The following is a 27,934-nucleotide window of genomic DNA, read 5'->3' as shown; positions in this document are numbered from 1 at the left end:
TTATTCATCAGGAAGACTTTCAAACTTCTCAAACTTCCTTCATCTGATCAACGACTACATTTTCTGCAGTACAGTCCTCCACACTCTCTTTCGTTTTCTCATTGTTCAACTATTACGTGATCATTGCACAAGATATCAGAAAACACAGCAACCAGAAAAGAAGGAAATATGATGAAACATGACACTATCGTTGACATTTAGCTTATATTATTTAAGATTTCTCCAATATGAACACAAATGTTCATATGTAAAGTTGCATATGTTAAAAACACATGCATATGTATGTACATACAACCCTTAGCTATAGTCATAAATATGTTTATATATATATATATATGCCTGAGATTTTCATAAACCTAAATCTTATCCCTTTCTGCACTATCTCTTGTCATTGAATTCTCTCCTCATTGTCCATAACACATATTTCTTTTTGGTTATATTTCTCCCCATTTAAAAAGTTTCATGGCTTTTGTACAAATCAAAGATCAATGAGCTTTTAAAAATCATAATTCTGTTTTACATGAAAGATTTTCCATTTTCCATTTTCCATTTTTAAATTAATATTTAATTCCTACACCACAAAATTCATTCCTGTAAAGTATAAAATGCAATGTTTTTGGTAAGTGTATTTACTCGATGTTATTACATCTATTAACACAATTGATTTTCAGTCATCTGTAGTATCACCTGAAGTAAACCCTGGAACTTTCAGCAGTCAGTCCCAAGTTTTGCCTCCTCCAGACTCTGGCAAATTCTAATCTTACTTTATCTCTATGTGTTTACCCATTCATTACACACCATGCAAGTGGGATTATGAAACATGTGGTGCTTTGTGGTTGGATCCTTTTATTTCATGCAATGTTTTTGAAGTTCATCCACATTCTGGAAGAGGTCTTATCTATGGCTGAAAAATATTTCACAAGATAGATTGCAATACTTGTTGATCTTGTCAATTGATGGACATCTGACTTATTTCAACCATTGGGTAGTGTAAATTGTGAATTGCTATAAGCATGCTTGTACAAATTTTTGTCTCTGTATTCATTTTTAATTTATGGAAAACACATAGCTAGTAGCAGAATTATTAGGTCATACAAAAGCTTTATGTCTAACATTGGAAGAACTTTCAGACTTTTTAAGTATTTGTTTTATTTTACTTGTCCACAAGCAGAGTATGAGGGCTGTAGTTTCTCTGCATCCTGCAATTTTGCTATTGTCTGTCATTCATTTATTGTTCTATTCGTGAGCATCTTAGAGGGTGTGAGGAAGTGATTCATCATGGTTTTCATTTGTATTTCCCTAACGAATAATGATATAGAGCATTTTCTTTTGTCCTTATTGGCCATTTGCATATAGTTTGTTTTGAAGCAGTGTCTATTCAGTTCTTATATCTACCTTTAAATTGGGTCATTTGTGTTTTTATTGCTCCAAGTTTAACTTTTTACCATCATATTTGTGATACTCAGTTGCAAATGAGAAGTTTGGGAGACAGTAGATAGTGAGAATTTTTAAACTCCAGAGATCCCAAGTACCCACTTCTTGAGGAACTGAGTATGCTTGCTTCTTGTGTGTCCATGAACACCTCCTACGGTGGGTGGGCATCTGCACTGTACACAATTCATGAGGACAGGAGATGCTCTTATGGTCAGTGAAGGAATGCAGATGTAACAGAATGCACCTTGGTAAAATCTGGCTAAAGATTCAGAAACGCAGTGTCCACTGTATGATTCACAGGAGACACTAAACAGATGGAATATGTAAGAGATAGTTTAGATAATGGTGCTAATTATTCCATCTCTGACTTACATTAAATGTAATGGAATAGATGAATGCTAGCCAAGTGTTCTCTGTGATGAATTCAGTATGATTAAGGCCTATTATTCCATTGAATTATGAAATAGATGTGTAATCTTCTCAAATTATTTTCATCTAGGATTATAGCAAAACCACATTTTAACCACATGCCAAACCTTTAAAAATACCATATTTAAATATGGTATTTTATATGAAAAGTTATAAGGCAGCTAATTAGGCAAATAATATTAACATATTGCTTTACTAATAATTAAATAGACGTATAGGTATATTCTACATATATATATATACACATATATATATGTGTATATATATATATATGTCTTAAGTATCATTTCTTGGCGTGAGTAGCCTGACTAAAATTTTAGTCAGAAAGTTGGTTAAATGATAATGACATAGGAATGCTGGGGACCTTTCCAATGACTTATATTCTTCTGCTGATTCTCTGGGTCCTTAGGACAAAGGTTTCAAGGCTCTGCACACCCAACAGATCTTGGTCCTCAGAGCCCACTGGGCCTCAGCCCAGCTGCTTCTAGCCATTCCCCCTTCACCTCACTCCATCCAGGTTAGTCTCAAGATCTCCCCAATTTTGAGATGTTCAGCACCAATTCTAAGCTCCATATTGATGTTTCTTCAATCTGTGTCCATGAGGACTATGTTTGTAGCACATGGATGTGTGCTGGTATGACTTGGATGTGGTCTGAGTGTGTTCCTCAAAGGTTTACTTGCTGGAAACGCAGTTCCTGGTGTGGCGGTGTGGAGAGATATTGGGATCTTTAAGAGCTGGGGCCTAGAGGCAGGGTGGTGTGGGTAGGTGTTGGGATCTTTGAGCTGTGGCCTGGAGGGAGGTAATTAGGGACCTGGGAGCTCTACCCTTGGGAAGAATTCCTGTCTGTTCTTGTAGAGCTCTGTTTAGTCCCAGAGTGAGCAGGCTATTTAAAAAAAAGCATGCTATCTTGGCATCTGACTCTCTCCTGCTTTCTTTCTTACCCAGGACAGCTCTCTTCTTTCAAACAGCACAATGCCATCTGTCATGTTGCATGGCAGTCAGAAAGCCCTCCTTAGAGGGCAAAACAATAGGATCACCAAATCTTGACCTTTTAGCCTCTAAAACTGTGAGCTAAACAAAATTCTTTACTTTGTGCATGACCTAGACTTGCGATTTCTTCCACTAGACCCTAGAGTAGATTAGGCTGTTTGTGAACAAATGGAAAAATATATTCACTGTGTCAATCCTGGTGTTCTCTTTCTTGACTTCCCTGTTTGTTCTGATATTAAGCATCCATGTTCCCTAAAATTTCTCCTGTTCTTCAGCAATTTTCTAACAATATGTTGTATTATCCCTGTCATAGTCTCTAAATAATAGTTAGGGGCCAAGTGATTAAAACATATATGGTAAGAGGACATATGACCTTACATTGCTTAGGGAATGCCTACTCTAGCCTAGGATCAGGATGAGGCATCACATGGACTGAACACAACATTGTCCTTTGCTTCTCATAAATGTGAGATTTGATATTTACTACATATAATTTTGTAAATTTACTAAAGTGCTTTTATGAACGTGTGTATCTCCTGTCTTCTCAGAGATCCAATGTTTTTAAGATCAGTTGTTTATGATAGATACTTAAAAATACTGTTAATTAGTGTGTTCTTCAGTAGAAATAAAGAGCAGTCCATTCCGCTAAGCTCTAGAATGGTCTATTTCTGAAGCTGGGTAGGAATGCAGATTCATCTTTAAAGATAATTGGGATATGTAGTTGAATATCCAGCAATCAGTTAACCCTGGCTAACAGATTTTACATTGCAATGCTAATGATCATTCTATTTAATCATGGATAACCTCATTAGGGGATAAGCCTATCAAAGTCATGCTTAATAACACCAGCATTGTTTTGTACTAATTAGGCATTAAAGATTAATTGTGATTTAGTCTAACAGAAGGATGAGTCACACCTTGCAGCAGGCAAAATAACAGAGAGAGAAGACTTAGTACTCCTTAATTTCAATTAGTTTGAGAGGAGAGGTGCTATGTGCTTATATTAATTTCAAATGATTTAATTAAATCAGTAAGATTGCAAAAACATTTCTAGGTTGACGCTACCTACCTTAGATAAGAGCTGCCATTCAGAATATTTTGTTCTAAAACACTCCCCTCTCCTCCACATATCCTAATAACATCAATTTGAAGCATCTAATTTTCATAACAAGGGAGCTCATTAACAGATTAAGTGCAACTCTTTGTGATGTAAGGAATTAAGATGAGGCAATAATAATTCAACCCAGTAAATCTGTGTGTGTGTGTATGAGAGAGACACACTCAGAGAGAGAGAGAGAAATAGATCCTAAAGCCTTTTTTGAGTGGGAAAGTTTCTTAGGAGGAAGAGACCAATGCCAATAACACAGACTCTACATGTGGAGCTAAAAGATGTCTTTGTTTGCTCCCTTCCTTCATCCACACAAACCTGAATTTTTCTCTATTTTCTCTGCAGATCTTATCCCCTGGTTCTGAGAGCTGTCAAGGCCCTCACATTGCTGTTAGGTGGAGTTAACAAATGATCATACGAAGGTGACTGTACACTTTGAAGATATCCTACTATCTCCCACTGAAGTTTTAATAATACACTTTCTACCTGAGAATGGCTAACTGGATACCACCATCACACTCCGAGGGACTTTGTGGATATTCTTTTTAGATCAGTATTGACGTCTTCCAGATGAATGAAAGCTTTGCGAAAACGGTTTTGTCGAGTAGGATACCAGTATGTGCGCTAGGTTAAAAAAAAAAAAAAAGCCAAAGCAACTCATTGTATTTGCGTCTAAGTCCCATGGTTAGCTGGCTAAATAGCCTGATTACTTTGTGTTACTGTTTAAAGAATTATTTTCCCTCTTTAAATTATGTATTTCTCGGGCCTGGCGGCGTGGCCTAGCGGCTAAAGTCCTCGCCTTGAGCGCGCCAGGATCCCATATGAGCGCCGGTTCTAATCCCGGCAGCTCCACTTCCCATCCAGCTCCCTACTTGTGGCCTGGGAAAGCAGTCGAGGACGGCCCAATGCTTTGGGACCCTGCACCTGTGTGGGAGACCTGGAAGAGGTTCCAGGTTTCCGGCATCCGATCGGAGCGCACCGGCCCGTTGCGGCTCACTTGGGGAGTGAATCATCGGCTGGAAGATCTTCCTCTCTGTCTCTCCTCCTCTCTGTATATCTGACTTTGTAATAAAAATAAATCTTAAAAAGAAAAATTATGTATTTCTCTACCTAGCAGTTAGATTTCCATCCAGATAGAATTTACTGCTAGTCTCATCAACAATAAGACAAAGAAAAGGAGTATCAGAGAAAGAAGCAATGAAAACCAAGGCAATGAAAAGGAACAACTTCCAACTCACACTTCAAGGTTCTCATTTGTATTTCATCCCCATTCAAAATTTGAGCTTAGAGGCCCGGCACAGTAGCCTAGTGGCTAAAGTCCTCACCTTGCATGTGCCAGGATCCCACATGGGCACTGGTTCTAATCCCAGTGGCCCCACTTCCCATCCAGCTCCCTGCTTGTGGCCTGGCAAAGCAGTCAAGGACTGCCCAAAGCCTTGGGACCCTGAACCTGCATGGGAGACCCTGAAAGGACTCCTGGCTCAGATCAGCATAGCTCCAGCCATTGCAGCCACTTGGGGAGTGAATCAACAGAAGAAAATCTTCCTCTCTGTCTCTCCTCCTCTCTGTATATCTGCCTTTCCAACAAAAAACAAATAAATCTTTTAAAAAAAATTGAGGTTAGGAATCAATACACCCATCAGAAGGACCCTAGGGGATAGACATATGTGGATGATTAGCACATATTACCCAAGTACTGAATCATGCCCTGCACCACACTAACGAAGCATAACAGTGCTTAGCATTTTTAAGCAATATTGGTTTTATAGATAATCCAAAGCAAAAGGAACCAATTTAACTCCTCATCCTGGCACCGTCTAGTTTCCAGAGATCAGGAGGAGTTGTCTGGTCTTGCTGCATGAATTGGGAGCATGAAGAATAAACTGTTTCTGTCACATGCAATTGATCACTTGGTGTTTGGCTCGAACTACCTGATTTTATACAGAAACAAAGTGTTGGTGCTCCCAGCACTGAGAAACATTCTGCTCAGCTGTGGGAGGCCTTGCTTGCTTCCCCAGAGACTTATTCCATTTGGACAAATGAGCAGGCAGGATCTCAAGAGCTGTGTAAGAAGTCCTGAGAGGGGTATTCAGTATCTCTCTCTCTCTCTCTGCTTTTATTAGCTGCTGTCTTAGTGAAGTGTGTGAAATGCAGAGCCTTGGAAATTCAATGAATCGAATGGGGATATAATGGGCCCTAGGCCCCTACTAAACCCAGTGCAAATGAACAGTTCCTATAATGAGAAATATAGCTTTTTCCCCCCTTGCACATTTCTCTCCTTTCTTCTCTCATGCAAGAGCCTCTTACAATGAGGGAAAAAAATAGAATAGGGATTATTTGGTTAACCAGATGCTACTGTACTGTCAAATACAGGAGAGGTGGGCTTTCTGGATGAAACCTTGCTTCTTGGAGCAATGAAGACACTGTAACACAGCCACTGGAGACACTGGAAATCTCAGGGATTTTGCTAGATTTCTGTTGTCATTTACCTGTGATTTGTCTTTAGCAAAACTCAGGTGGAGGTTTGCTCCCTAGCAGACAATATGAGAGATGGGATCTTTAGGAGGTGATTAGAACTTCTCATTGATTTTATGATTGGGTAATAACAGAAAATAATAACATACCGTATAATAACATGCTTTCTGGTGTAAGGGGAAATCCCTATGCCTATTTGGAACTATATTATGGAAAATTAAAAAAAAAACATGTTTGCTAAAGAAAAGTAGAAAGATTTCGAAAATTTCCACCTTAAAGAAAGAATAAACATTTGAGAAAAAAAGATGTGTCTGACTTAAACATTAGACAATGTCTGTTACATGGCACTTTATGGAGATGTACAACTTTGACAATTTTGTCAAAAACAACAAAAAAAATAGAAAAGTTTACATTGTAAATAAGGATTAATGATTTCTTCTAGGAGTTCACTTTTTACTGTTGAGGGACTATATTATTGGTGCTCGAGCAGTGGTTATAAGGTAAATGCTGCCGCCATGGGTTCTATGTTTTCCACATGTGTGACTGCTTCCCTTCTGCTTCCTTCCAGCAAGGGAAGCAGCAAGAGGCCCTCCCCAGATGCTGCTGCCTGATCCGGGACTTGTCGCTTTCAGAACTGTCAGCCAAAATCAATACCTTTTCTTCATCAGTCAGTCTTGCATGTTCCTTTCTAGCAACAGAAAGTGAGCCAAGATTATCTTCATGCCTTTTGAGCTTCACCAGGGATAATAACAACAATGAATCTCTGGATTTGCTTTGGTTTTTCCTTTATGTTATGGCATTACCTGTGCTGCACTCCACCTGCAGAGTTGATCACTTCTGAATTACTTCCCCCCCATCCCAAAAGAAATGTCTGTGGGGCTTGGTATGGTAGCTTAGTGGCTACGGTCCTCAACTTGCACATGCCAGTTCATACCTGGCAGCCCTGCTTCCCATCCAGGTCCCTGCTTGTGGTCTGGGAAAGCAGTCGAGGATTGCCCTAAGTCTTTGGACCCTGCACCTGTGTGGGAAACCTGGAAAAAGCTCCTGGCTCCTGACTTCAAATCAGCTCGGTTCTGGTTGTTGTGGCTGCTTGGGGAGTGAATCAGCGCACAGAAAATCTGTCTCTCCTCCTCTCTGCAAATCTGCAAATCTGACTTTCAAAAAAAAAAAAAACCCAACAAATAAATCTTACAAATATGTGTCTGTGATTACCAAGACGAGAAACCACACTTCTCTTTCCATTACAGCATAAATCAAAGGCAAAGGAATAGTGGTCTTCCTAGTTAGTGTTTGTTGAATTCTGTATTGAAGGTTAGGGTTATGATTATAAAGGAAAATGAAAGTATGTCATTGTCAAATTAAAAGACAAATAAGAAAAAGGAAGGGGGGGGGCTGACAGAAGGCGAGGAGCGAGGGAGTGTAGGATAGAAAGTATCATTGTGCTCTTAAAATTGAATGTATAAGTTGCATGAAGCTTGTTCCCTTTTATAATTTAAAACAATTCTAAAGAAATAGAAATGATTTTGTTGCAAGCATTGTACTGTTTAAATTCTCCCATGGACTTGAATGATCATATTAATTTTTCCTTTACAGGGCAAGCAACACCAACACTTGGGAATTCTCTGTCTGCTGTGTGAGCTAACACACTGCAGGCTGGCAACAGCAACATGTAGCAATGATTATTTTTGCCAACCATAGCCATTAAAATGTAAGGCACAAGGAAATTAGGTAGCCTGTCCATGATCAGAGACTCTATTGTGGGTAGAAGCGATACTTGAACACCTGGGGGCTCTAGGTCTGTAGCCTACTTGTACCCATGCCAGGCAATTCCCTTCATAATCTAATGGCCTCTTGCAAATATTTTTAAAGTCCACTGAATCCTTCTTAGTTTTCCTGTTTCTTAGGCTTCCGAATGTGAAATAGTTAAGATGAGCAGCTGAACACAGAGATCATAAACTCATCTGTGTTATTTACTTACTTAAATAAACAAGCGTAAAATTATACTCTTGTGGTTAGTAATAGCCTGGAAGATTCTCTAGTCCAAACAGCTAAGGAAGGACATGCCCCATCCACCTCCTCCACGGCTACTCCTTTATGTTTCAATTTCTGTCTGACCACATCAAGAGTCAACAAAGGCACCATTGCAAAGAGTTGCTTCACTGCAAACAACTCTCATTGCTAGAATATCCAGCCTCCCACGATTTCTCCTCACCTTTCTTACTTTTATCATAGGCAGCCAACACAAGCATTTCTTTTTCCTCCTCCCTAGGACAATCTGTTAATGTGGATGGCCCTGACATTCCTCTGAAATTTTCTTGGGCAAGGATCATCCCACTTCATCCTCATGATAGTCTCTGACCTATGAGCCTGTCTCCCTGTTGCCCTCCACTGAAGACACTGCGGGCTGCCACCCTTTTCGTCGAAGGCACTTTATAGAACTGGGTATGGGGCTCTTGCTAACTCGTAGCCTTAAGCCTTGGGTCTTCAATAAAGCTGGCAGGTCCACAGTATCCTTTCCTTGGCCAAGGGGGGACTAAGGCTTCAATTCACGAATCCATTAATGTTTGCTTCACTTATTTGAATCAAGGCCTGGATTCTCTAGGACATAGAAAATGATGTCTCTTCACCTCCAGGTATTTTCCCCTTCTGTTTACACTGGGAGAAGTGTCAAGGATCAAAATGAAACAACCAGTCTTGTTGGTTCACCCAAGGTCAGCTGTACAGACGCATGCGATAGCTTCAGCTTTGATAGGAGGCCCAACCTTAGTGCTGAAGGCTCAGGGTTACAGGCTGATAAATCTCTGAGAGGAAAGGAAAACAAACAGGGCATTTGAAGGACCTCTCTCCTTCTGCCAAGACACTCATTCAGAACCTAATTGCTTTAAAATGCTTCTTTCCCAGACGAAAGTGGGCAATCTCAGCATGACTTGAGTTTGCCTTCACAGACAAGTCACCCTAAAGCAGATCAGAAGAGATGTCCCGTGATAGTCTCTACTTAGGTATGGTCTGAATTCTAAGGCATCAGAACTTTGGCTTTTTCCTTGTGTTTTTACCTGTAAGAATTTGCTCCTTTATGTTCCTGGAAACACATACATGAATTCCTGATAATACTGGGCTAAAAAGCTCTCCCTCAGAAAAACATTTGCTTTAGATGAAGAACCAAATGACATTCAGGCAGACTAGGATGAACAAATTAATCATTGTTTCACATAGCCTTTCACCTATAACATCTTCCTGTAGGAAAAAAAAACCCTGCTTGTACACTGTCCTCCTCCCTTCTTCACAGGAAAAATTCCAAAAGGACCCATCCAGGTAGTAGGTGAGTTAGGGAGGTAGAATTCTAAGCATCTCCCATGTATTTTTTCACTTCCCAATAATACAAGCATCGATGAGACTGCTATGGGGCAACTCATCTGATTGCTGCACATCAAGCAATGGAGCAGTTGAGCACAGTGCCACACATACAGTAAAAGCTCAGCAACTTCAAGGGTCATTTAGTGCAATGTGGCTCAAAGTCCACTTCTGCACTGTATCAGGAGGGGACACTTTGTTTTGCATAAACAATCTTTCAGGGAGCTGCTGGGAGGAATTTAAAGAAACAACTCTTGAAGGACACAGCTTCCAGCTCTTCTCTGGCACGAGCCTTCTGACCTGCAAGCTCTGAATCTTGCCTCATGGACATTTCCATTCCCTCAGGACCTCATCCACATCATAGAACAGACATCCATGTCCATTCAGAGTTGAAAATCAGCATGTGCTGACTTCATGGTAGGTTTGTACATCCATTATATCAAATATCAAACACTAACATTTATAGTTATTTTTTACATTGCAAAGTTCTCTTTACCTTCTCCATCACTCAGGACTGACTTGCCAAAAGCTTTCAAGTAGGTCTCCTGAAATGTTAGGCTTGGGTCTCTCCTTACTGAAATTACAGGTTCAGTGTTTGTGTGTGTGTGTGTGTGTGTGTGTGTGTGTGTCCCGAATCCTTTGGGAGGAGCTCAACAGGGGCAAAGTCCTTCTGGAAATACACTTTTAGAAAATGCAGCAGGCTGATAGCAAGACCTAGCCCAGGGTCACTGTGATTTGCTCAGTTGTCAATGATTAACTGCGGAATTCTTATTATGAGTCCTCACAGAGTAGAAGGCATGGACTCTATTCCTACAGGTCCACTGCTGAGACCAGCAGTGGTAGGTTTTTTTTTTTTTTTCTTTGAGAACAGTCTGTTGATGGCTTGTGGTGAAGGGCAGGTAGGAGAAAGGGAGTGGTGTTTGTATTTTGCTGCATCAATTTATGTACAGAATTCTGGTAGCAGAAAGAATATGCTCTCCATCATCTTAGTGCTCCCAGGCTGTCCAAATAGCATGGTTTAGGGAGATTTCAGAGCTCAAAGCACGCTTTGTGTCTCTGTCGCCTAATCAAGCTAACAGTGCCAAGCTGTCCCAGACAGCAGCAAATCTCCAAGTCAGCTCTACAGCAGTTGAGATGCAGTTAGTCCAAACTGAAGTCTGCAGTCAATTTGAGCTGCGTCCTGAATTTCATAGACAGGACAGAAAAGGAAGTGGAAGGCATTTCATTTATCACTATGTTATTATAAGTTGAAGTGATGTGTCAGTTGTATTGAATGAAGTAAAATACATGATTAAAATTAAAGGCACCCACTGTTATTTGGGCCATAAAAATGAACATTTCACTTGTGATTCACATCGCTATTGGATGATGAGCTATTGGAGGTGACATTGGCTGATTATCAAGGCTTGCTCTTACAAGTTGTCCCCACTTACCCATGGGGAATATGTATTCAGACCTTCAAGGAAACCTGAAACTGCTTTCCTATGTGTACATAGAACTAGAAGTGATCATGACAATGATAACAATGTATCACAATAAGACATTGAGAATATAGACATTATTTCTTGAACTTTCAATTTCATCTTGGATGTTAGGGAAATGAAACTATAGCAAGTGAAAGCATGGTGACCAGTGTATAGGCCAGTGCTGTTAAACCATCTAGACTAGAACTTCATGACTCAACCTGTAGAGATCTTCTTCAGCCAGAGGAGCCACTGCTGCCTCATTGAGGCTTCATTGCCCCAGGTGAAGCAGCTCTCCCCGAAAGCTCTGAGAGACGCTGGTGCTGCTTAGAGCACCTGTATGCTAGGGACTCTGTGCCTTTATGTCAGAGATGCTGGGGTAATAGAGATGCAGAGAGAGCCAATGTGACTTCTCATTGTGGAGCTTCCCACTCCACTGCATGAAGGCACCCCTGACTCACTCATTTTGATCTACTCAGTTACTAGTCAAAGCTTCTCAAGCCTTTTATGTAACATAGTATGTTATTTGTATCTAACTTATGAACATTCTCCCACATATTTTAAACCATCTCTGAATTACTTGTAATACACAATATGATGTAAATGCTACACAAATAGTTTAGGAAAGATAAAAATTTTCTGCACCTTCAGTAGATACACAATTGAAAAACACTTTTTTGACACTGAGGACCAACTTTGCATTTCCTATCATTCCCTACACCCTCACCTCGATCTTGGCTTCTTTTCCCCTCAGTTTGATCTTGGTTTATTTTTTTTAATTCTATTTTCATTAATTATTTATTTATTTCTATTGGAAAGGCAGATCTATAGAGAAAAGGAGAGACAGAGTACTATTTCAGCTACTTCTATTACCAGTTAGGGGCTGTTTCCTTTGTCTTCTGCTACCACAATCTCTTCTGGTAGCTCTCAGAGGTTTGCTAACGAGAAGCTTGGGATGCCCAGAAGCTTCTAGCAAGAGGTAACCATGTTTTCCAGGTTCACCTCTTGTTAATTTCAGAAGCTTGCTTTCTAGTATTTCCTTTTATTTATTTTTCTTTCTTTATTTGGAATTCATTTTGGCCCACATGATTTGTTTAACCATCCACGTAAAAGATAATCATACTTTATTTTTTTAAAGGGCTGATTCTAAGGGGAACTGAGGGGAGCAAACACTCTTGCTCCTGTCAGAGGCTCCCTCAGGCCTTCTGGGGCATCCTCTGCAGGATGCACTCAGATGAGCTTCATCACCAACGCTCCATGTGGTGGGTTCTCTGTATCCCACTGTGTGGTGAGCCACAGTGAGAAGTATGCTGTCAGGGAAACAGGGCCTCCACAATTTCCCTCTAAAGAAAATAAGAATGGCCACCTGCATTACAGAATATATACAGCTTGGAAAAAAGGGCAATTAGAATCCTACTTTCTGGGTTTATTCCTTCTCATCTTGAATCATTAGCCAGGAGAGTTACTCAAAATGCTCACCTGGTGTGGTGTAAGCTCTGACCACCCAAAAAATTCACCAGCCACAAGTCACTGGGATTGGCCACCCCTAGTGTACACAAGCTTAATGTCAATGTATCATGATAGCCTGAGGAATTCTAATGTAACAAATATTGCAAAACTTAGTATTTAACAACAGCTTGCTAAGTATTAGGCACCATTTAAAGTACTTTAGAGAAGTTAATCTTCAAATTTGTATTGAACATTCTGTTGGGTAGTGTGTAGGTTGCTGGGGTGTCCTTCTTCTCTGATAGAGTTATCCTTTGAAATCCTCACACCTCAGAATGTGATCATATTTAGAAGTCGGATAACCATGGATGTAACTGCTTAAGATGCAGTCATTACGGAGGGGCTTGATGCAATTGGAATAGTGTCTTTCTGCATAGGGCCTGTAAAGATGAAATCAGAAACCAAGTGATGCTTCTACAAGCCAAAGAATTCCAAATATCCACAGGAAACTACTGGAAATCAAAAGAGGTACCCGAAGGAGAATCTCCCTCCAAGATCTCTGCTGCCCCAAGGAGTTTTAGACTTTTGATCTCTAGAATTATAAGGCAGCACATTCCTGTTATTTTAACCATTCAGTTTGTGACACTTTTCTAAGGCATCACCAGCAAACCTGAACTGTGGAAACTGTGTCCTACAGAGATTATGTCCTAACACCACATGGCTAACTCGTGGCAGGCAGTTTGTTGCTGAGTCTGCCATCTTCATTACAGTGTTTAAAAATAGTTGTTTGTAAGACAGTGGTTTTTCTTTGAAAAGATCCTAATGGTGAAGTAGAGTGAAAAAAAATGAGTTCCTTAGTGGTCAATGGTCTTTCTCCTGTGAACCAATCTTGTTCTGCCACCCTGAACCAGGGCAGGTGTCTTATCTACCACTAAGCAAACAGAAAACTTCTTCCTAACAACAGAATGTGAGGAGATGTCAGGCAGCTGGGTCCCTGAAAGTGGTGATGGGCAAAATCCTGGGCAGAGGCAGACATGTTCCTGAACAGTGACATATTCACACAATGGTAACTCTACATGATGGTAACTGTAAAAGAAAGCCATTATATGTCATTAACAGTGAAGAAATTAGACAGTGTTTAAAGGAGCAAAGGAGCTGTTTTTGAAGAAAGCCCTTGTAACACACTTGCCCTTCAGGAACCCTGAGGCAGCCAGTCGTGAAAGGCCAAAGATACACAGCTTCTAGCCCTCTTGGCTATAGCAGTCTCCTAGGTGTACTCTAAATTCTTCTCCACATTCCTGCCAGAACTTTCCTCTGCCAAGGTAAATCTGACTATGTCTCCCTCACCGGTTCACAGTTCTTGTGTAACTTTCCTTAGCCTCAGCCTTCTCTTGGTCTTCAAAGTCCATCATCCCCAGTGGGCTCTGACATCCTGTCCGGATCTACTTCTTTCCAGGCCACATACTTGGAATTCCAGTTTCTTGACCAGCCTGTTTTTGTCCTGCCAGCATGCTTCCCAGGACCTGTGCAGTGAGTTCCTTCTGCCTGGGCTGCTGCTCCTGCAAATCTCAGGCATCAAGTCCTGAGGAATTCTTCCCAGGGCAGCCCATTTGAGTCTCAGTCCCTCTCAGGCTCATGACCCCACTGGCCCTCAGGATTATAGACTGCTTCACAATTGTTGTCCCTATTATTGGTCCACATGCCTGCCTCACCCACAAGCTTCCTGGGAGCCTGGACTATGACTATGCGTCATTCATCTTATATTACCAAGGTGTTCCCTTGTTGAGTGAACCCATCAGAGTACGCATGTCCCAGGTTGAGTATTACTAACAATGAGGGATTCTGGATTCTGTCCTATGCGTCTTTACATTAAAAAATCTGTTATTTATATAACATGAATAAATCTCATGTATTTCACAATACAGATTTAGGAATACAGTGATACTGTTCACCATACCTAACCTCTTTCTCTTGTTTCTCATCCACCCTCACTCTTTGAAAAAAGTTTATAATGACATATTTTCAGTTCACTTTACAATCACAGGCCCGACATTCCATTGAATATGGAATTCAACATGTAGAAAAAAAGAAAACACTGTTCCTCAAGAGTAAAGACAAAGATGGCAAACAAAACTAAATCTCAAAATGCCAATTGGGCTCATATAGGTGACATTTTTTTTCTTCTATATATTTGCTACCACAGAGCAAGGAAAACATGATATTTGTATTTTGGGGACTTGTTTATTTCAGTAAGCATGATGGTTTCCAGTTGCATCCATTTTGTTGCAAAATGTACTATTTACCTTTTATGGCTGAGTAGTATTCTACTACACACACATACACACACAGAAACACACACACCCATACACACCTAGAAACACACACACCACCCAGCTATCCCATCCCTTGGAATTTGTTTAAACTGCGATGTCCAATGCTCAAACTGTGATGATTATTATTATGAGCTGGTCAACAGATGTCTAGATTAAAAAAGGATTGTTTGCACTTTAGAATCGCTGGAAGTTTAGGTTTCTGTGAAAGAGGTGTGTCCATCTTTGTGTGCCATTGTCAGCTCTGAGACCTCTTTCTCTCATCCCTTCCAATCCACCAAGGCCCCCATTATGTGATTTTTGTTTCATTGTGGGCAGATACTTAAAAATACTCCAGTGTCTGTAGCTGCGAATTATAGGGTAGGAGGGATAAAAATGACTCAAATGAGGTAAAAGGAACATAAGTCTGAGTGGGGTCAGGAGATACAGGAAGAAAAAATGTGAGTAGGAGGAGAGAGGGCAAATTTCCATGCAGCTCCATTCCTGGCAAGGACTGAGGTCATCTGGAGCTTTCTCCTGTCTTTGTGTCACTGCTGTCAAATGCTGGACTTTACTCTGAATTTTCATGACTGTCCTCTCCCAGGCATGAAGTGCAAATGAGCAATAAAATTTGATGAAAATTCTTTTCTGTTTAGCACTCAAGTAACAAATGCTTATGAAAACAGACCAAATCTTGTTGATACATGTTGTTCCTTTTCATAAAAATGTTAGGCCATGGGAAATTTAAACATCAGAACTGGGCAGGTGTAGCAAAAGTGGGTAGATGTGAATGAGTGTCAGCTGTTCCCAAGTCTGGCATTGGATTGCCTGTTGCCTGTGTTTGATTGCATGGAAGTCACTTGGCTTACTTCTAGTGTACACATTGGGAGCACCTAGAATTACCACTTGGAACTTCTCTCCATAGAATTGTTCTGCTAGTCCAGAGATTGGTATTGATAAGTCCCGGAGGTGGAAAGGCAGCTGCTCCTTGCCCAACTCAACATGCTCTCCTCTGCTATTCACGTCTGATTAACTACATCTAGTGACCCTCATCTTTGTTAGTTATGTAACAGTAGTAAGGACCAGGCATAGATTGCATGATGAAGTGTCTCTGGATGAGCCTCTGTGGCAAGATAGCTTTAGGGAAAAGCAGTTCTCAAATTCCTTCTCTGAGGTAAGAAATTCTTAAACATTCTCAGCTCCTTGCGCTGACTGTGTACCCCATGCAAGTGTCAGTAGGAGATGAACAAATCCAAAACAAAAATCCTATCATCTAGATGGGCTTCTCCACCCTCTCCATTCAATAGAGACAAAAGGATATGGTTGCTAAGCATTACCAGTACCATGGCCCTGGACACAACCTGATTTTAAGCAGTGACAAGGTTGTATGCGTAGTATGCATAAGTAAGCTCACACATTCTAATTAATCTTGCAAGTTTTAGCTGATTTATCTTCTCCTCTGGAGAACTATCCCCTTCTACTCAGACTGTTAGCTACACCCCTCAGGCTGAGCTCCCCATGAATGTGTGTAGGCTCTGTTGTCACAACAACATTTTTCTCCTCTCACACATGAACATCCAGAGGCCACAGCTGGTTCATCTTTCCCACAGAGGTGTTTCATAGCTCCCACATCACCTCACTTGTTCTTTCCATTTCACAGAGGTTGTCTTGGATAATTCTGCTGCTTTATGATGGAGTTGAAGAGTGAATGGGATACCAACCTGCAGATCAGAAAGGCTTTTTACCCAGTATGTAAGCTGGAATGAATCTTCCTTGGTTTTCTTTTCTCCCAACTGCTTGGCTCTGGTTCTGGCCTCAGAGCATCCCAAAAGCCAGGTGTAGAAGATGGCACAAGAGATACACTTCTAGTTGAGGAAGTGAGTGTTCCAGGAAACCTGTACTCTGCCCAGTGGCATGGAGGGATTCCTCTGAGCACGCAGCACAGAACTTCTGGAGATGGTTGGTCCAGGGCTGCTGGGCCATAGACTTTCTGGTATCTGGGAGAACTTGGTTTTGATTATTTACAAAATATGTGGAGATTTAGTTGTGTCAAAAATGTATTTATTAGATATCCTCCATGAGTTGGATGCTCAGGATGAATCTGACATAGTTCCTGACTCCAGAGGTTGATGAAAATCTGACCTCTCTCCATGAGCACTGGACACAAGAACCCCACCTTGCAAGTTTAGTTGATGTATGTTTCCATCTAGCTTGTTTTTATCCACTTTCCTAAAATCATTATTCTTCATGCTTCTATCACATTTTGTGTCCCTTGCTGCCTTCACATCATCTATTCTTTCCAGTGTGTCTGTCTTCTAGCTTGATGAAATCTTCCCAAACAGATAAACACATTGTGGCCTATTCACCCAGTGAAATATTACTCAGTTTTTAGAGCTCAACAGTCAAGTCATGGAAAGGCATGAAAGGTATAACGTGGAAAGGTATTAGTCTGAAGTGCTGCAATCTGCTGGACTCCAATTATGTAACATTCCAGAAAATGCAAAGCTATAGACATGATAAGATCAGAGTTGGCAGGGATTGGAAGAGGGGAAGGAGGGTTAACTAGGTAGAACACAGAAGAGTTTAAGAAAACTAAAACCACTTATATGCTGCTATAATGGTGAACATGTGTTGTTATGCATTTGTTGGTAGCCAGTCAATGCACAACACAAAGATGAAATTTTGGGCTCTAGTTAATAATATCTCAATATTTGTGTACCATCATAAATGAACCACATAAAAGCAAGATGTTAATAACAGAGGCAATCTTGTATAGGAGAGAGTGGATAGATGGGAACTTGCTGTATTTTCTTCAAAATTTTCTGTACATTAATTCTAGTGTACAAAATAAAGTCATTTAAAAAAATCAGCCCAAACCACCCAAATTTCACCCTGGCATAGACGCTGGCTGTAGATAATTTTGTTCTCTGGCCCCACTGCCTCCTGGTAAGTTCAGATCCGAATTTGTTCCAAACTCCACATCAAAGCCATCTTCTTATTTTGGAATCTTTTCTCCCTCTGTACCCAGGATTGGTGGCCACATGACCAGGATTTGAGAGCACTGACCCTTTGAACATTGCTCTTATGCCTGGCCCACATTTTCTCCCTGGAACTCCTAGTGTCTCCAATGAATCTCCACATTAGCTTTTAAGTGAACATGCTCTCCCCTTGTCTTCATCTTGATAAAACACAAATCTTCCCATAAGACTCTCTGGTCATTGGTACCCTAATTGGTACCCTAATCCCACCCGCTCTCACCCCTGCTCATTGCCAATTCCAAACAAGAAAGCTGAAAGAGAACCAGAAAGGACAGAGAGGAAAGCAAGGTAGCCCATGTCTCTCACCTGTGGTCTTCCTGTGGTCTGTGACCTCACTCATGTTCCTGGTTAGACCCCTGTGGATTGTGGTAGGGACTCGAAGAGAGAAGTGACCTGAGGTGACTTCTCTGCATTGCCCACACTGACAATGAGAACATTGTAGCTCTAACTAGTCATCACTTTACAGCCTGGCGAAAGGTACAGCCCACTGTTAATAATTGATCTGTATATTAAAGTATGGACCTTTTTTTTTAAATCAGTACTCACTTGGGATAGGGAAAGCAAGGCAATGTCTCACTGAAAGACACAGGATGTGTTTTGTTCCAGGTGTTTTAGGAGCTTGAGGCCATGGGAGAATCTGCTCAGTGCATGTCTATGGGGATTGGCTGAGCATGGAAACAACAAGAAAACTGTTGTCTTCAGTGGGTTGTGAGCAAAACCAAGCAATCTGGCTTAGAGGGAAAATATGAATGCTCAAGCTCCCATGCCAAGTAGCCCCATGGACTTTTAGAAAATACAGGCTTAATAAATGAAGGCTAAGACAATGGTTCTCTGAACCCAGACGCTGGGTAAGGCCAAATAGAGGAGATCAACCCCATCCAGCAGACAGTGAGGAGCCACTGGATTTTCAGGGCAGGGAGATGACAGGTGTGGCCCAATAAAAGGAAGGAGCATGAAAAAGGGAAACATTAGGAAAGAAACAATAATGTTAAATTCCTTTTAAAATGTTTTAACAATTGTTTCTATTGTATATGTATAATACAAATATTTACACATATATGAACTCTCACTGATTAAGGGTCTCGAAGTAGACTCTCAAATCCCCAGGTTTTGTAGAAATCTTGCCATTTGCCTATGTCTAGAATGTAACTTAAGACCTGGGACATGGTAGCTGCTGAGCAACCGCTGGGTGAAGTAATGACTTTACAACATTCAAACTACAGCTTTGGAACAATCTCCTTCAAGCTGTTTATGCCACCTGCTCTCTTCTCTGAGGTCACCATGCCCTCATCCCCAGGTGGCCTTGAGATCCTTTGTCCCTGGGCAAGGCAGGGTGTGCAGCTGGCAGTGTGGTGGGTGGAGCTTCCTCTGGTATCTCCTCCTGCAGCATGAGGGGAGGCCAAGACATGGTAAACTGTCATCCTCTTGGAGGAACAGCTGTAAGCTTTCCCAAGGCTTGTGTGACATATTTACTCATTCCTTAGTTTCTTCAAGGAAAAACAGGAAAGAAAATAATTTACTTGAATTTTGCTCACTATGGTGTAAGAAATTTCCCATGTTCTTACTGTCCATCCTCTGGCCACCAGAGGAAACTATTGCAATGGCATTAGGGAAAAATACTTTAATTGCTTTAAAGAACTTGTTCATCACTACCCTAGTTGGAGGCCCTTGAAAAATCATGCTCTGAAATTTGAAGAGAGTTTAGCATAGGCCTATTTTGCCTGTTGATAAAGGAGTATCACTAGGGAGAAAGTGGTATGATCAGCCTGGGGATTAGAAGGAAAGAGAATATAGGGCATGAGGCAGGTGGAAATTCAGCAAGCAAAAGCAGGTCAGGAAACCTAGTTATTCGGGAAATTCTTTCTGAACACAGTTCCTGGGGACATCTTTCTACTTTGTCTCCCAGTCTACCAGGCAAGGTATGCTGTGTGAGTGAGCATTAAGCACCTCCCTGGGGACTGAGCAGCAGCCCAACATCATGAGCAAGATTCTGCAATGTCTTTTCAAACAAGCTTGGTGAAGGTAATCAAGGCCTTCCCTGAGTGGATCAGTCTTAGGGTTATGTAAACATGTTCAAGGTGTTAGAATAAAGTACCCTAGTCTGGGTGGTTTATAAGCAACCTACTCTTAATTCTCACAGAAATGAGGATGGGGCACGTTAATCAGGATGCCAGCACAGTTGGATTCTGACGAAGGCAGCCTTCAGGTTGCAGACTGCCAATTTCCCCTTGCTTCCTCATGTTGGAGAAAGAGATGAGAGAATTCGCTGGCACCCTTGAAAGGACACTAATCTCAAGTACATGTCCCCTTATTTCTCAGGATCTAATCATCTACCAAGGATTCCTTCATGTGTTGGAGTTGGGATTTCAATAGCTGGATTTTGGGAGAAAACAGTATTCAATCTATATCAGAAATAGGGAGGCATGTGTCCTTGGCTACCACTTGCTTCTAATTCCAATATCTTTTAAATTCTTAGGCAAATCAATTTTCTATGAGTATCAGTGATGATGAGGAATCAAAAGTTGTATATGGGAAGAGGGGAAAGTGAGGCTGAACTTAGCCATGTGTTTGAATATAGGTAAGACGGAAGAATGCATAGGCTCACTTTGAGTGCTTGAAGTTGCAATTACTACTTTCTTCTTTCTTTGAGCACTCATCAGCCACGAGGCCAAGTCATCCCTTCTGGAGTCTGACCTTCCTCTTGGCAGTGTCCCCTTATTTCTCAGATCCAAGAGTGACCCTTGCTCAGAACTCAGGTGATGAGGATTTGGCTGAATGTCCCTCTTGCTAGGTTTGCCTGAATAGCATCACTCATCAACTCATCTCACTCTTCACTGGTCCACCCCGCCAATTTTCATGAGGCTGGAAGGAAGAGTCTACAGGGCCTAAGTCTGACTAAAGGCCAGAGTTAAATCAGCCAGCTGACCTGGTACTGTGTCAAGAGGTCATTCTCAATCCTGTGGATGAGGCTCACTCCCCAAGGGAAACCTGCTTAAAACACATATTTCAGCAAAATGGATGACTGAACAGTGCTGCAGACAAGGCTCAGGGTTTCCTTCCCACTGGGCTTTGCTGCCAAGGAGCTGCATCGGCCCCTAATGACAATCTGTGGATAAGCAGAGGCATGAGGCTTGCCAAAGAAGTAGTATCCATGCTGCTTAGAGGAAGAACGTGATAATGCCACCCCCATCCAAACAGGAGCCGTCTCAGAGGGTTGCACAGTAGCGACAGGGGCTATTCCTCCAGCCAGTACTTCCCTCCAGTTTACAACATGCTTCACCCCCCCTTAGCATGCCCAGTGACAGAGCAGCATTCTGGGTAGCCCAGTTGTACTTCAGCAATGTGCCAGCTACTCGCAGAGCTCCTTTCTTCTCCTGTGGACTTCTCAGGGCTCCCTTAGTGTAGTGCCCAGAGCAGAAAGATCCAGAAGTCTTGGGATGGGAAAAATTTTGGTGACGCAGGTCCTATCAGAGGATTACTCCCAAAGTCATGCTTGCCAAAGACAACAAACAGAACTCTACATTGTAACATGCCCTTGACTCTAATGAGCATTCCCCCAGCTCCAAGGGAAGCTACAGAGCTGATAACTTTCAAGGAGCCTGGCTGTCAAAGGACCCAGGTGTGATTCTGGAGGAGGCACTGGGGATTCTTTGCCCCAGCGTTTTTCTTTGCTCCTCTCTTTCTTCAGAAATAAAACCAGAGTGTGAATTCTTGACCCTAGCTTCCTTGCCTTATTTTTCTTTTGTTGTTTTCATTAAGAGAAGACATTAGTTCTGTAAACAGCAAAAATATTTTAGCTGATGCAAGAAATGTCTTTTTGGTTTCATGAGTTTTATTATTCTGATTATTACCAAATTTTGCCATTGGTTCTTTGATCTCGCTTTCTTTCTTTCCTCCCTCCTTGCCACTAAAAAGAGTGGAATGTGTTTGGTTTGGGTCATAAAGTCCACCCTGGGGCTGTCGTCACAGCAGCTCTCAGCATGTCTTGGGCCCACTCTTCAGGCACGCTCTAGGGAAGCTCTCTGTGAAGTCCCAGGATCAGCTTACAGTGAGGAGCCTGCAACCTTCATCTTGGCCAGTGAATCATGAAGCCTTTGCTTCTGACATTAGCCACCAGCACCACAGCCAAGGTCAAGGGAGATGCCCAGGTGCCATCTTCCTGGACACAGGTTCTCTCCAGGCTAGGGAGTCAGGCTCTGCAGTCATTCACAGGCATGGATGAGTTTCGAGTCTGTAGGCTCCTATGTCGGAATGGGGCTTCCTGTCAGAAGCAGAATAGATGAAGGAAAGTGCATAGCTATTGGCCTGCAAACCTCCTAACCTGACCAAAAGCTAAGAGAGGCTCATGGGTTCCCCAAACAGTGGGATCTTTTTCCACATAAACAAAGACTTGACGAGAGAAACAGCAACAGCTTTTCCGAATGGGAGGCGGTCCTTGTGTTCTCTCCCGAGCCAGGCTGTGCAGGTGTGGAATTCTCAGTTAAGATACATGCGATGCGCAGATGGTGATGATGGAGAGACAGATGTCACATCTGGGGGTGGGGTGTGGAAGATAAAAGCTACTTTCTGAAAGAAACAGCTAGAATTTGCTTTTTGGTGCTGGAGTGCTAGAATACCAATAGCCATTCTCTGTCTCCTGTGCGTGTGGCACACAAGGTTGTAAAGTGTCATTTTTATAGCTATAGATTTCCCTTAAAGGGATGAGATTTGAGGAAAGTTTTTTTTAAGTGTTAAGAAAAACTTCCTTTAGCAATTGAAAAAAAAACCAACGCAAACTATTTGAAAATATATTCTTCCCCTTTATATTATACCCTTGATTTCTCTAAGTAAAATATGGCTATCGTATGAGCAATATAATAACCTCTATCATCTATCTTGATATCTTCAAAGAAAATGATTCTCCATCTGGCAAGGAAAATGAAAATTCATGCTTTAGATATTTCAATTTCCCCTGTATTTTATCGCTGCTTTATTCCTCATGGATTCACCCTAGGCTTCAAAAATTGCAAAAATGTTCAATGTATCATTAGAAGTAAATAGACATTCAGGATTTAATGTGAATAACAGAAACAAAGACCCTCAGGAACAGTGGGAAAAAATACAAATAGGAACCACAGTTCATCCTGCCCAAGCATGGTGTGTGTTTTAGAAATGTGGTATTTGCTTCCTGCCAACATTCTCCTCCAAGTCTCAAACAAGAAGAGATAGCAAGGCACACTTGCCTATTGTGCAAGTGACTTGGGATGGAGGAGGAAGTGGCAGGAAAACCAGTGGGAAAATTGCTAGCTTTGAGATTCTGGGCATTTCTCCCATAGCCTCACCTTTTTCCTTTGCAAAATGGGAATAATGCAAAGCATGCAAATAATGACAATGAATGCATCCGTCCGTCCCCTAGACCAAGAAAACTGTGTAAAAAGCAGTGGCTGCAACGGCCATGATTTTAGATTTTCAAGCAAATCAATTTCATCCTGGCTGCCTGCTGTCCTAGAACCTGGCTTCTGAAAGGCTCCTGGCCTCTTAGGAGAGGAAAGATTAGTCATTCTGACAACTTGGGACCTTTAGGGCACAAACACTACCTGGTTTGTTGACGGACAAATATTCTGCACAACGGCTAGTGAGAAAGCTCTCAAAAATATACTCATGGTAAATATACTTATGCCTGATTTCATTTAATGCCTTTTGTCATATTGTGAAGAAATGAATAGATGCTTCTGGAGATAATTCTTCAAGCATAAGTCTTCCCTAACAAAGCTGGCCAAGAAGCTGAAGAGTATAGGACCCAAGGAAGACTCTGGAGTTGATGGGCCTTGGTGTGCTGTGTCACGACACTAGGAGTGTAGCACAATCCTAGCACCAGAAGGGCACATGGCTTTGTCCAGCACTCTCCAGGTTAAAGAGATTCTGCCTGGGCTGACTGGATACTTCTTTGTGCTATCAAGCCAAATAGTCCCAAACCCAGCCAAAAGTCCAAAGGGCTGACAAATTTCCCCACGATTACACATATGAATAGAGATGGAGTTAGAATTCACGATTCAAGGAATACTTCATCTCTGAACTTTAAATCTTCTTGTGGGTTCAGTGTGATGGCTGAAAAGCTAAATCTTCACCTTGCAAGCACCAGAATCCCAAATGGGTGCTAGTTTGTGTCCCGGCTACTCCACTTTCCATTCATCTCCCTGTTTGTGGCCTGGGAAAGCAGTGAAGGATGGCCCAAAGCCTAGGAACCGTGAATGTGCATGGAAAACCCAGAGGATTCTTCTAGCTCCTGGCTTTGAATTGGCTCAACTCTGGCTGTTGTGGCCATGTGGTGAGTGAACCAGCAGATGGAAGATTTTTCTGTCTCTACTTCTCTCCATAAATCTGATTTGCCTTTCTGATAAAAATAAATAAATGCTTTAACTCTCTCTTGCTCTCTCTCTCTCTTGCTACATGGCACTACAGTGGATTCTGGAATACAAAATAAGGTAAAATCTGTCTATAGAAAGTTATTGGTGTATACCATGACCTTTCCCCTTACAGTGTTTTCATTGTAATTAAAAATAAATAAAATGCTCACATATACAATGAGGCACTGATTGCCAAAAACAGAAACAAAAATCAAACTGGAATTATGTGAGAAGGCACCAGGCTCCCATATTTTTCTCTACAATATAGTTAGAAAAATATGCCTCCAGGTCCTACTGTGTAAACATGGTAGAAGGCTTAATGAAGTGCTGTTAAAGATATTGGTCCTACCTTCTCTTTCACATATCCAACAGATCACAAAACAAACATGAAGAGCATAAACACTTCCTAGTTGTAGACTTAATAATCCTCTTACATGGTATGGATAAATAAGCTAAAATAGGATAGCAAGGTATTTGTACATGCTGATGATTTTTAATCACTTCATGACACTTTAGAGCAGGCAGAACTTTTAAACATTATGCTGGTTCAGCTTAAATACCATGTTTTTATGTCATCTTTGGTATCACTCCCTACCAGTTATTTGATTTCAAATATTTTGTGGAAAGGGAAAACTGTAGCACCTTCTGGAGGAGTTACAGTTTCATAGCACTCATTAATTCAAAGTTTTTCATTATAACATTAGATGGCTCTTGATGCAACAATTCCTGTTGTGCTGGTTCTGGCCTTCCTAGTAACACCTCTTTCTCACATGAAAAATCTTTGATGTGAAACTTACAACAAATAATGATTTCAAGCAAGGTATTTGGGTTCTGGATGTTCAAAACACAGTAGGCGGTTTTATGAAACCAACTACAATATTTGGTTACAGTTAACATTTTTGTGAAAATGATATTTTGTTTCTTTGTTAAGCATAAAGTAAAGAGACAGATTTAAGATTTGTTTGGGTGTCACTGACATGAATGCATCGAAATAAATGCTTACAGGACCTGTCTTTCTTGATCGGATTTCAGCTTGCGTTCTAATGTCTTTCCCATATTTTCCACGAATATTAAAACAAAAACAACCAGGCAATATTTGCCAGGCATATAATATCTTTCTGTTTTACATATTCTATTTTTTATCATTTTGGATAGATGATACAACTGTGGTATATCCAATGTCTCTTTCAAATTCAGTGACATTCTTTGCTGATCCTCCTATGGCTTTGATTTTGCTCTTCAAAGGTGAGGCTCACTTCAGAATACCTGGTATAAAGTAGCTACGAATGGGCAAAGAGAAAGCCTCCAGTAGCATGACTGCAGAGTATATCCTTCATTCCTTCACTCAAGACCTGGGTTCTCATACTTGTCCATCTTTTAAGTTTCAAGCCTCAATGTTTATCAAACCAATTCTGGAAGGTAGACTAGTACTGGTATCACTGGAACACAGACAAGTGTGTAAAGAGAGGGCAGAGGTTGGACACAGGACCAGAGACTCTGAAGCTGGGGTGTCTGGGGTTATCTAATTCAGAGTATGTTCTCAGACAAGCTGCTCAATTCCTCTGTTTCAGTTTCCACATCTGCGAGGTGCAGACAATAAGCAGAGGATGCACAGACCCCTGATGAGAGAGGCAGCTTTTCTCTGACAAATCTTTGGTGTAATTCATCGTGGTGGCCACTAGCATTTTGGAGGGGTATTCCAGTCCTCTACCAACTTCCACAAAGCACAGATGAAAGCAACGCAGTAGTCAAGATTCTTTACAAACTTTCCCCACTTTCCATTTTAGCCACAGCTGCTGTCATTTCTCCTCTGTGCACCCATTCTATCAGACCCGTTACAATTGTCTGAAATATCTGTGTTTGCTACATTCTCTCTCATAACCCTTTCCTTATTCTCTTCCTTCCTGTTGGATAATTGATGTTCCATCTAATGGTGATGGCATTAAGACTGCCTTCATTAGAGTGTGTACTTATGGTGGTGTATTTAATACATAATACTGTGTAAGTTCAGAGAATGGTCACCTCTTCATGTTGTTTCCTTGTATAGTTCCCAGACCATCTTTGGTGAATAACAGCTATTTGCAAATGACTGAAAAATTAAATGAACATATTTTGGTAAAGCATGGTGATTGTAAGGGGGTGGGTATTGTGGCCTAGCTGGTTAAATCACTGCCTCCCATGTTGGAGTGCTGATTCAATTTCTTACCTACCCTGTGCTTCCAATTAGGCTTCTTGTTAAGGTGCCTGAGGAACAGTACAAGTGCTTATGTTGCTGACACACACAGAGACAAGCATAGCTTCAGTGGATCCCTGGCTGTTGTGGGCATCTAGGTAATCAACCAGCAGATAGAAGATCCTTGTCTCTCTCTCTCACTCCTGCTCTGTTACTATTTCAAATAAATCAATGTATGTTAAGAAAGAATAGTGATCCTAATAACATGTCTCCTTTTTAATTTTAAAAAATGAGAAGACATCGGCTTGAAAGCAGAGTAGTAATTAAACCTCTAGCCTCAATGAGGCCCTCCCTAGAGACACAGATTCATTATAGTCTTAGAAAATTCCTATAGTCTTTTGAAAGCCTGGAAAAATAAAAAGGGGCAGTTATTTTTGTGTCCCTAAAAATTCAGACAAATTCCTCTGTTAATGGAGCATCTGCCTTTTGAGAGCAAAATGGAATATGTTGCATACCAGCACTATGTCTGTTCTTAAACATGCCGTAAATCCCTTCGGGGCTTCTCAGGGTCAGCCAGATTCTGGGTAGACCCTGTTCCCAAAGAGCATTGTGGAGAGGAGTTGGGTTGAGTCAGTAATTTCTGTCATCTGGCTCTAGAAGGAATGCCAGTTCACTGGGCCATCTTGTTGACACGTTGCCTTGATACTCTCTTGCTTGAGAACACTCCTGCCTGAAGGGCTGAGATACCCTGTTCTATAGAGAGTAGAGGGCTTAATGGACTCTTGAGTTATAGAACTTGGTAAAATATGTTGTGGAAATGTCCTGTAGGTAGCATCCAGTTTCTGGTTATATCAATGGTGTTAGTGGCCACAGAACACGTCTTGCTCAAGAAGACATGCTTTGATTTTCTAATTACTAAGAGCGACCTGTGGGGGGAAAAAGAGAAAAGGAACCAAGGTTTCTTGGGTTCCCTAAAAAAAAGATAAAAAAGATAGGTTTTGGGAACATTATGCTGTATCTGAAATATTCTTAGAAAAACGGATATCATCTTGTTTTTCAGAACTTTGGACCACAAGGTCACCCTGTCATTCTGTGGTCTGCAGGAAAGGAGTAGAAATCTACTAAACGAAAGCTCATGACTTGAGCTGATAAAATATATCTGATGGTGATTTGTGCCATTTTACACAATTTTACTAGTGACTTCTCAAACATCTATGTAGAGGCCAAGTTGTATGACTAAATTACTTATTGAACATATTATCTAATAGCAAAACTTCTTTTTGTAGCCATCTAGTGGAAAAAAATTCCAAGCCTTTACCAAAAGGCTTAAT

The 27,934-nt window shown here is 41.2% G+C and overlaps 1 protein-coding gene across 2 annotated transcripts in view; it reads right to left on the bottom strand.

Annotated features, from left to right (window-relative positions):
* The window catches only part of PRLR (prolactin receptor), a 135,651-nt gene that overhangs the window by 86,616 nt on the left and 21,101 nt on the right, over window positions 1-27,934 (bottom strand). The window contains exon 1 of one of the 2 annotated variants that reach the window (XM_004583645.4): window positions 18,351-18,555. The exons of the other annotated variant lie outside the window; for it this stretch is intronic. The gene's annotated coding sequence lies outside the window, so the exon portion shown is untranslated. Of the gene's footprint in view, window positions 1-18,350; window positions 18,556-27,934 lie in introns of those variants that run through there. 2 annotated transcript variants of the gene reach the window in all.

Source organism: Ochotona princeps, chromosome 23 (assembly GCF_030435755.1).
Source record: "Ochotona princeps isolate mOchPri1 chromosome 23, mOchPri1.hap1, whole genome shotgun sequence".
Taxonomy (NCBI): domain Eukaryota; kingdom Metazoa; phylum Chordata; class Mammalia; order Lagomorpha; family Ochotonidae; genus Ochotona; species Ochotona princeps.
The sequence above is the reverse complement of the archived record's forward strand: the minus strand, read 5'-3'. Positions and strand labels throughout refer to the sequence as shown.